We start from the raw sequence: 9,576 nt of genomic DNA, 5'->3' as shown, positions 1-9,576 counted from the left end.
TATATATATACGGCTGCGCTAAAGTGCGCCTGAGCGCAAAGTTGCTAATCGTGCACTCCGGTCAGACTACGCGCACCACTCCCTCGCCTCTGTAATCAAGGAACCATCGAACCTCGCGTATTTTTCTTCCACCTAGTAGTAAATTTAGTGGGAAACCTAGTAACGATATTAATTTCATTACTATTGCCTCCCACTCGTTCACGATCCCGCGCACATATGACATAGTAATGAACAATAGGAAACATAGTAAAAGAATTTATTATGTTACTGCTGCCCGATCTTGTTTTATTAGTGTCCGCTTCCATTTCCATGGCTCGTAAAAAACTATGGAATATAGTAATCAACCATCATAACCGTTACTGTGTGGACAATTGTCCTAGTAAATGTATTGAGAATTAGTAGTAATAAGAGTTCTCCAATGGTAAATCGAGAGTATTTGCTAAAGTAATTGAGCGATTTTTCACATGGCTGATCACTGTAAAGTTGAAAAGTTTCAGGCTGTAGTAACACATAAAATGCAAATTACTACATGTGGCTTGCCACTTACGATCAAAAGAAAGTGTGGAACCACGTGGGGTGGGTGGATCTGCGGAGGGGTGCACATGCAGTTACTTTTTTCCTAATCTAGTTACGACTCAATGGGCAGCGCGCATAATCATAATTCTACGCTCTGGCTCACTTTAGCAAGTCTATATATATATATATATGTAGCCAGTAGTGTCGGATAGATATACGAAAAATTGTTGTTCGACCAATCTATCAGAGAAGGAGAGGTCGATCACTTCTCTCTGTATATGTTCATCAGGATCTTCTGTACTTAATGGTTTCCTTCATTTGCTTACTAGCTAGCTAGCGTGTCGAGTCCTCTCTATACGTATAGTATGTAGCGTCGACCAAGCACGGAGATAAGAGAGGACACTTCTCTCTATTAGCTAGCTAACACAATATATGAAACCCCTAAATTAACCCTACAAAACCCCCAAAACCCCCACCCCCCCCCACTAAAAAAACAAAAAAACCCAGCCCCTGAACTGCTGACGCGTGGAAGCCTTTTGCCCCCGGTTGGTGGCACCAACCGGGACAAAAGGCCCTCCTGCCTGGGCAAGCCGCAGCGGCCACATGCAGCCCCATCTATCCCGGTTCGTGGGCGAACAGGGACTAAAGGTATTGGGCTTTAATACCGACCCTTTAGCCCCGGTTCGGCAACCGGGACAAATGGGGCTTTTTCTACTAGTGTACCTGCTTCCAGAAGTTTCAACATTTCCGCTCTTACCACTTCTTTCATCTTCGGATTTAACCGACGTTGGTGATCAACAACGGGTTTAGCATCAGGTTCCATATTAATCTTGTGCTTACATAGAGTGGGACTAATGCCCTTAAGAACATCAAGAGTATATCCAATAGCAGCCCTGTGCTTCCTTAGAACTTTCAATAATCTTTCTTCTTCATGTTCTAAAAGGTTAGCACTAACAATAATAATAGGATATATATTTTTCTCATCAAGATAAGCATATTTCAAAGTGCCTGGCAATTGTTTTAATTCAAACACAGGATCACCTTTAGGTGGAGGAGGACCTCCTAGAGTTTTAATGGGAAAACTATGTTTAAGAGGAGGTTGTTGTTTGAAAAAGATTCTATCTATTTCATTTCTTTCATGCATATGCAAATCATTTTCATGGTCTAGCAAATATTGTTCCAAAGGATCAGTAGGAGGCACAGCAATAGAAGCAAGACAAATAATTGCATCCTTACTAGGCAAATCTTTATTATGAGGTTGTCTACTAAACTTGGAAAAAATTAAATTCATGATATTCATCACCAAAGCTAACACCGACAATTTGTTTCTCACAATCTATTTTGGCATTGACGGTGTTTAAGAAAGGTCTACCAAAAATAATGGGACAAAAGTCATCTTGTGGGGAGCTAAGAACAAGAAAATCAGTATGGTATTTTATTTTCCCACACAAGACTTCAACATCTCTAAGGATCCCAATTGGTGATGTAGTATCTCTATTGGCAAGTTTAATAGTGACATCTATGCCTTCTACTTCAGCAGGTGCTGTCTCATTCTTATTTTTTTATATAAGGGAAAAGGAATAGCACTCACACTAGCACCTAGGTCACACAACCCATGATAACAGTGATCTCCTATCTTACCTGAGACAACAGGCATGCCAACACCTGGTCTATGTTTACCCTTTTTTATCAGGTTTGGCAATTCTAGAAGCTTCATCATAGAAGTAAATAACATGTCCATCAATATTATCGACTAAGAGATCTTTAACCATAGAAACACTAGGTTCAACTCTGTTTTGTTCAGATGGTTTGGGTGTTCTAACATAACTTTTGTTAACCATAGTTGAAGCTTTAGCATGTTTCTTCATCCTCACAGGGAAAGGTGGTTTTTCAATATAAGAAGTGGGAACAACTGGATCAACATTGTAAATGATAGTTTCTTCTTTAGCTTTTACTGGTTCTTTAACTTCTTCTTCAATAGGTGGATGATATTTAAACCACTTCTCTTTAGGAAGATCAATACGAGTAGCAAAAGATTCACAAAAGGAAGCTACTATCTTAGAGTCAAGTCCATATTTAGTGCTAAACTTTTGAAAAGCATCGGTATTCATAAAAGATTTAACACAATCAAACTTAGGTTCAATACCTGACTCTTTACCTTATCGAGTTCCAAATCTTTAGAGTTCTGTTTAGTTCTTTCTAAAAGATCCCACCAGAATTCAATAATCTTCTTCATAAAAGAACCAGTACGAGAAGTATTGAGCATGGATTGATCATTATGAGAAAGCCGAGCATAAAAATTCTGAATAATAATTTCTCTTGAAAGCTCATGATTGGGGCATGAATATAACATTGACTTAAGCCTCCCCCAAGCTAGAGTGGTACTTTCTCCTTCACGAGGCCAAAAATTATATATATATAATTCCGATCATGATGAACTAGATGCATAGGATAATTTTTTTGATGAAATTCCAATTTCAACCGATTCCAGTTCCAAGGTCCAATATCATCGCATAGCCTATACCATATCAATGCTTTTCCCGTCAAAGATAAAGGGAAAACCTTCTTCTTAGCCTCATCTGTGGGTAAACCTGCAAGCTTAAACAATCCACAAATTTCATCCACATATACAAGTGCATATCAGGATGTTCGGTTCCATCTCCTGCATAAGGATTAGCTAGCAGTTGTTCTACCATACTCGAAGGAATTTCATACTCAATATTTTCAGTAGGTGCAGTAGGTTGAGGGGCAACTAATTGTGGTTTCGGTCGAGGTGAAGGTACCCCGAACAAACCCCTCAAAGGATTGTTTTCCATAGTAGCAAGTGACAATAAATTTCAGCACGTAGTAATAATGTTTCCTTACCAATTTCCACTTACCAAGAACGCTTCACTCCCTGGCAACGGCGCCAGAAAATAGCCTTGATGACCCAGAAGTATATGGGGTCAATTGCAGCCTTTTCGATAAGTAAGAGTGTTGAAACCAACAAGGAGCAGAAGGAAATGACAAGTGGTTTTCAGCAAGGTAATGTCTGCAAGTGCTAAAATTGTAAGTAGCGGAGTAGTTTGATAGCAAGATAATTTGTGACGAGCAAGTAACGATAGTAGTAACAAAAGTGCAGCAAGGTAGCCCAATCCTTTTGAGGCAAAGGACGTGCCAAAACGGTCTCTTATGATAAGCAAAGTGTTCTTGAGGGTACACGGGAATTTCATCTAGTCACTTTCATCATGTTGGCTTAATTCGTGTTCACTACTTTGATAATTTGATATATGGGTGGACCGGTGCTTAGGTGTTGTTCTTACTTGAACAAACCTCTTACTTATGGTTAACCCTCTTGCAAGCATCCGCAACTACGAGAAAAGTATTAAGAATAAATTCTAACCATAGCATTAAACTTTTGGATCCAATCGGTCCCTTACGAAATAGCGCATAAACTTGGGTTTAAGCTTCTGTCACTCTCGCAACCCACCATCTAATAACTACTCCACAATGCATTCCTTTAGGTCCAAATATGGTGAAGTGTCATGTAGTCGACGTTCACATGACACCACTAAGAGAATGACAACATACATATCATCAAAATATTGAACACATATCAAGTTCACATGATTACTTGCAACATGATTTCTCCCGTTACCTCAAGAACGAAAGTAACTACTCACAAATGATAATCATGCTCAAGATCAGAGGGGTATTAAATAGCATAATGGATCTAAACATATAATCTTCCGCCAAATAAACCATATAGTAATCAACTACAAGATGTAATCAACAATACTACTCACCCACAAGCACCAATCTACAGTTCCGGTACAAAGATTGAACACAAGAGATGAACTAGCGTTTGAGAGGAGTTGGTGTTGTTGAAGATGTTGATGAAGATAGTCCTCCCCAAGATGGGAGAGTTGTTGGTGATGATGATGGCGATGATTTCCCCTCCGGGAGGGAAGTTCCCCCGGCGGAATCGCTCCGCCGGAGGGCAAAAGTGCTCTTGCCCAAGTCCCACCTCGAGGCGGCGGCGCTTCGTCCCAAAAGTCCTCTCCTTATTTTTTTTCTAGGTAAAAATGACTTATATACCAGAAGAGGGGCACCGGAGGTGGGCCGAGGAGGGCAGCACCCACCAGGGCGTGCCTGGGCCTCCTAGCGCGCCCAGGTGGGTTGTGCCCACCTGGTGGCCCCCCTCCGGTACTTATTGGCTCCAATAATTCTTAAATATTCCATAAAAAATCCTCGGGAAGTTTCAGCTCATTTGGAGTTGTGCGGAATAGGTAGCTTGGCGTAGCCTTTCAGGTCAAGATTTCCAGCTGCCAGAATTCTCCCCTTGTGTGTATATCTTGCATATTATGAGAGAAAAGGCATTAGAATTACTCCAAAAAGCATTATTATACAATAAAACAACATAAATAACAGTAGAAAAACATGATGCAAAACGGACGTATCTGGCAGACGGACGGACAGGTGGCGCCGGAGTGGGTTCCTCAGCAACCGTGTGTCATTAATGTAGGCAGCAGACGAACGACCGACCGTGGTGTTATTTGAACGCAGAGCAACCGCATGCATTGGGAAGCGGCGTGGACTGTGCTCTCTCGGCCAGTGCACTGCTTCAATGCCGGTGCCAATGAGAGGTCACGTCCCCTCTGGCTGGTCATGAGTGCAACACTGACGCTCTGGAGCGGCGCTAACCGTTTCAGGCGGGAAGTGCGCATGGGAGAGGGAGGGGGTTTTATGACCCAGGGTGGTCAGGAGCAGACGTGGCAGCGGTCCGGACGCCAGCAAAGCCCCCCTAGTTTGTCTTTGGTTTGCGAGAAAAAGCACATCTGGATCGCTCGGCAGACCGATAGAGGCCCGCATTGGATGGCACACCACATCCAGACCACGCGGTTCGGACATGTGCGGGCGGTTTGAGGGTCAGCGTTTGAGATGCCACTACCATATTTTTCCATAAGATTTTTCAAACTTAAACAAGTTTGACTTAATCTAAAACCTCAATTAATTTGAAATAGATGGCGTAGTAACCAGGTGAATCAAGACAGTTTGAGCTTCCAGCGACGACGCGAAACTCGAGCATTAGAAATCTGAGAGCATCTACAGCCGGACTTGGCAAATCCTACCCCTCAAATGCCCATGAATGCGTCCGGGCACGTCTGCGGACAGTGAGCGGTCACACCCAAATAATTGTTAACATAACCGGATAACTTAAATTAGAAACCTCAAAATCCATAGTATTACATGCAATGTAAACCTCTCCGCCATGCCCATGTCCGGCGGCTGGCTGCGCCCCTCAGAGTGTTAGTCCTGTCGCCGGTGAGGTAAAATAGGACATGAGACACGCTTTGGCTCACGGGACTCAAGGCATTGTCGTCTTCCATGCTTCACTTTTTCTCGCTGGAGCCCGGAACCCTGACAATGACGTTGGACGTGAGATCGATGATGGATCCTTCCTGAGAGGAGCCGGCGACATCCACGACAACGCGGTTGTGGCGCCCGGGGTTGCAGGCCATCCGTCGAGGCACCGGAGAATGCAACTCTGCCTCTCCAACGTCAACCGCAGCGAGGGTTGTCCCGTCTCCCGCGCCCGCTGCCTCGCACGGCGGGCACGCCACGCCATGTTCTTGCTAGATGACGCCCATGTGTTCATCCCCTGCTCGGCGCGTCAACGGAGGGATTGCGCGTCCGCCATAGCGTTCGAACGCCAGACGGACCGCACCGCCTCCGGTGAGCAAGCGGCGACACACCTTCCGGCGGATCCACGCGTCATTTGGACGGACACAATTGGATTCCCAGCACAAGGAGTCCAAGTGCTGCCGTCGAGCGGCCTCCTCCCGGGAGCGGCAGCGCGCAGGCCGGAGTGTCATCTCCTCCTCGGGGGCGCGTGGGATGAACTCGGGGTTGTCGGATCTAGAGGTGTAGGATCTGGATCCGCTGCCTGCCATGCCGGAGAAGACCAGAGATCGCTAGACGGAGCTTAGGTGACTGAGAGGAGTGGAGGGGAGTGAAGTGAAATAATTAGGGTTTGGTTCCGAGAGCGGATGGGGAGGAAAATATGTGGGGTAGGGTGGGCCAATATGTGCCGGGTCAGAGATGGCAGACGCGCCCCAATGCTCCATATGTGTTCTACATTTAATCTGGATATGAGAGGTGTCAACGAGAGTCGACGTATCAGACCAATTTGAGGCACTTGTCTGGATGTGATATTTATAGCCGGTCACTGACCGGTTCATACAGGTGTTTCAGGCGCCGGCTGATGCTCTGACGCCCCATCGGCACCGGAAAAGCTGCATGCATGCATGCATGGTCGGAATGTTAGAATTAATGGGCTAGGCCCATAGCAATTTCTGAAATCTCAAAGCCCATGTGTAAAATGGCAAGTGGTGGTGCTAAGTTTAGTCCCACCTTGGAAGTTGAAGAAGAGTTGGACCTCTTTAAGTGGGTTCTCTCCACCACTCTAAGTGGTGTGTGAGAAGAGAAAGGGAAAACCACACGTGCACGCTCGCTCGCCTCGCCTCGCCTGGCCTGGCCTGGCCGGGCCGGGCCAGGGCGTGGCGAGGCGAGGCGAGGCGAGGCGAGGCGGCGCGTACATGCGACATGCGCGTGAATGGTCCGCCGAAATCCGGTCCGTCTCCTTGCAGGAGTGCAGCTTCCTTTTGCCCTTTTATTTTTATGTCTTGGCAGACAAGTTTTGATTTCTTGTCCGGTAAGTATACGAATTAGAAACCGAGTCGGTTTGGGATTGTGGTCGCGACACAATACCGCCTCTGGTCCTAATATATATACAGCTACCGGCTGTGGCCAGAGACGGACCGAAATACACCTAGGGTTTTGCCTCATCTCACAACTTACGCCGCCATTGTAGTCTACTCCATCCCAAACACCGGCGTGCATCGGCGTGTGGGAGAGCAGGTCTCTGGAACCGTTCGTCTTTGCGATCCTACACCGGGAGAGGACGAATTAGGTTTTTGGGAAGCGCTGTGCGCGACTGCTCAAATTCGTAATCACGGGTCGTCTTCCGTACAAGTCGGGCGGTGCTACTCATCGTCGTATTCATCGCCGTCAGCAGCAGATCGTCGCCAACATCATCATCAACACTGTCGCACCCATAATAGCTAATGATCAGTACGTCCAACATCCTCTGTTCATGTCTGTTTCTACAGCTATTGTTACGTGTTTGCTGCTGTTATGTATGTCTTGCTATTCTTCTAGTTTGCTAGATTATTACATGCTAGTATCTCCTCTAGTCATGAATTATTTACTGGAATTAATCATGAACTTGCCTAATATTCCAACAATCCAAAAACCTAATTATAGGCAATTTCCTGAGTTAACTATGGCTGGATTTTCTGATGCACTGAGGCTGGATAAGTTTACTGGTGTGCACTTTAAGAGGTGGCAGGTGAAGACCACGCTCTGGCTTACTTCTCTGAAAGATTTCCACGCTAATGTTGGTGCTCCAGAGGGAATGACCGACGAAGATCAGAGAAAATTCCAGGAAGCCAATATTATGTTTGTGGGATGCATTCTGAGTGTTCTTGGTGACCGTCTGTGTGATGTGTACATGCACATAAACGACGGAAAAATTCTGTGGGATGCACTGAATGCAAAATTCGGTGCAACAGATGCAGGCAGTGAAGTGTACATCATGGAGAGTTTTCATGACTACAAGATGATGAATAACCGTTCTGTGGTTGAACAAGCTCATGAGATACAGTGCATTGTGAAGGAACTTGAACTCCTTAAATGTGTTCTACCCGACAAATTCATGGTTGGGTGCATGATTGCAAAGTTGCCTCCTTCATGGAGGAATTTTGCCACAACTCTGAAGCATAAGAGACAGGAGATATCAGTTGAAAATCTGATTGCATCTCTTGATGTTGAAGAAAAAGCTCGGGCTAAAGATACCACTGAAAAAGGAGGTGAGGTTCAGCCTACTGCTAACATGGTGCAGAGGTACCCACAGAACAAGAACAAAGGGAAGAACAAACCTGTTTTCAACAAGCCTACCAAGACTACTACCTTCAAGAAGAAGAAGTTCAACAAGGCTGAGCTAGAGTGCTACGCCTGTGGGAAGCCTGGACACTTTTCCAAGGAATGCCCTGAACGTGCAGACCGCAAAGGGAAAACAAGCTCCAAGACTGTCAGCATGGTGACCGCTAGCAATACTGATGGGTATGATAATTTACCTATTGTGCTTTCAGTATTTCAATCATCTTCGTGGTGGATTGATTCGGGTGCTAACGTTCATGTGTGTGCTGACATCTCCCTGTTTACTTCTTATCAGGTCGCAAGGGATTCTTCCGTCCTAATGGGGAATGGGTCACATGCTTCTGTTCGTGGCATTGGCATGGTGGATCTGAAGTTTACTTCGGGAAAGATCGTGCAACTAAGGAACGTGCAGCATGTCCCTACTATGAACAAGAATCTAGTTAGCGGCTCCCTTCTATGTCGAGATGGATTTAAGGTAGTTTTCGAGTCCAATAAAGTAATTGTGTCAAGATTTGGACAATTTATAGTAAAAGGCTATGAGTGCGGAGGCTTGTTCCGCTTTTCTCTTTCAGATTTTTGCAATAAGTCAATAAACCAAATTTGTGCTAGTGTTAATGATGATGCAAGTATTTGGCACTCTCGTTTATGTCATATTAATTTTGGTTTAATGTCTCGGCTAACCAGCATGAGTTTAATTCCGAACTTCACAGTTGCCAAAGGTTCTAAGTGCCATAGTTGTGTGCAATCTAAGCAACCTCGAAAGCCTCATAAGGCTGCCGAGGAGAGAAACTTGGCACCTCTAGAACTCATACATTCTGATCTTTGTGAGATGAATGGTGTGTTGACAAAAGGTGGAAAGAGATATTTCATGACTTTGATTGATGATGCGACTAGATTTTGCTATGTTCATTTGTTGCAAACTAAAGATGAAGCATTAGACTACTTTAAAATCTATAAAGCTAAAGTTCAAAATCAACTAGAGAGAAAGATCAAGCGTCTTAGGTCCGATCGTGGTGGAGAGTATTTTCCAAAAGTGTTTGATGAATTTTGTGAGGAACATGGTATTATTCAAGAGTGGAC

This window comes from Triticum dicoccoides, chromosome 5B (genome assembly GCF_002162155.2).
Source record: "Triticum dicoccoides isolate Atlit2015 ecotype Zavitan chromosome 5B, WEW_v2.0, whole genome shotgun sequence".
Taxonomy (NCBI): Eukaryota; Viridiplantae; Streptophyta; class Magnoliopsida; order Poales; family Poaceae; genus Triticum; species Triticum dicoccoides.
The sequence above is the reverse complement of the archived record's forward strand: the minus strand, read 5'-3'. Positions refer to the sequence as shown.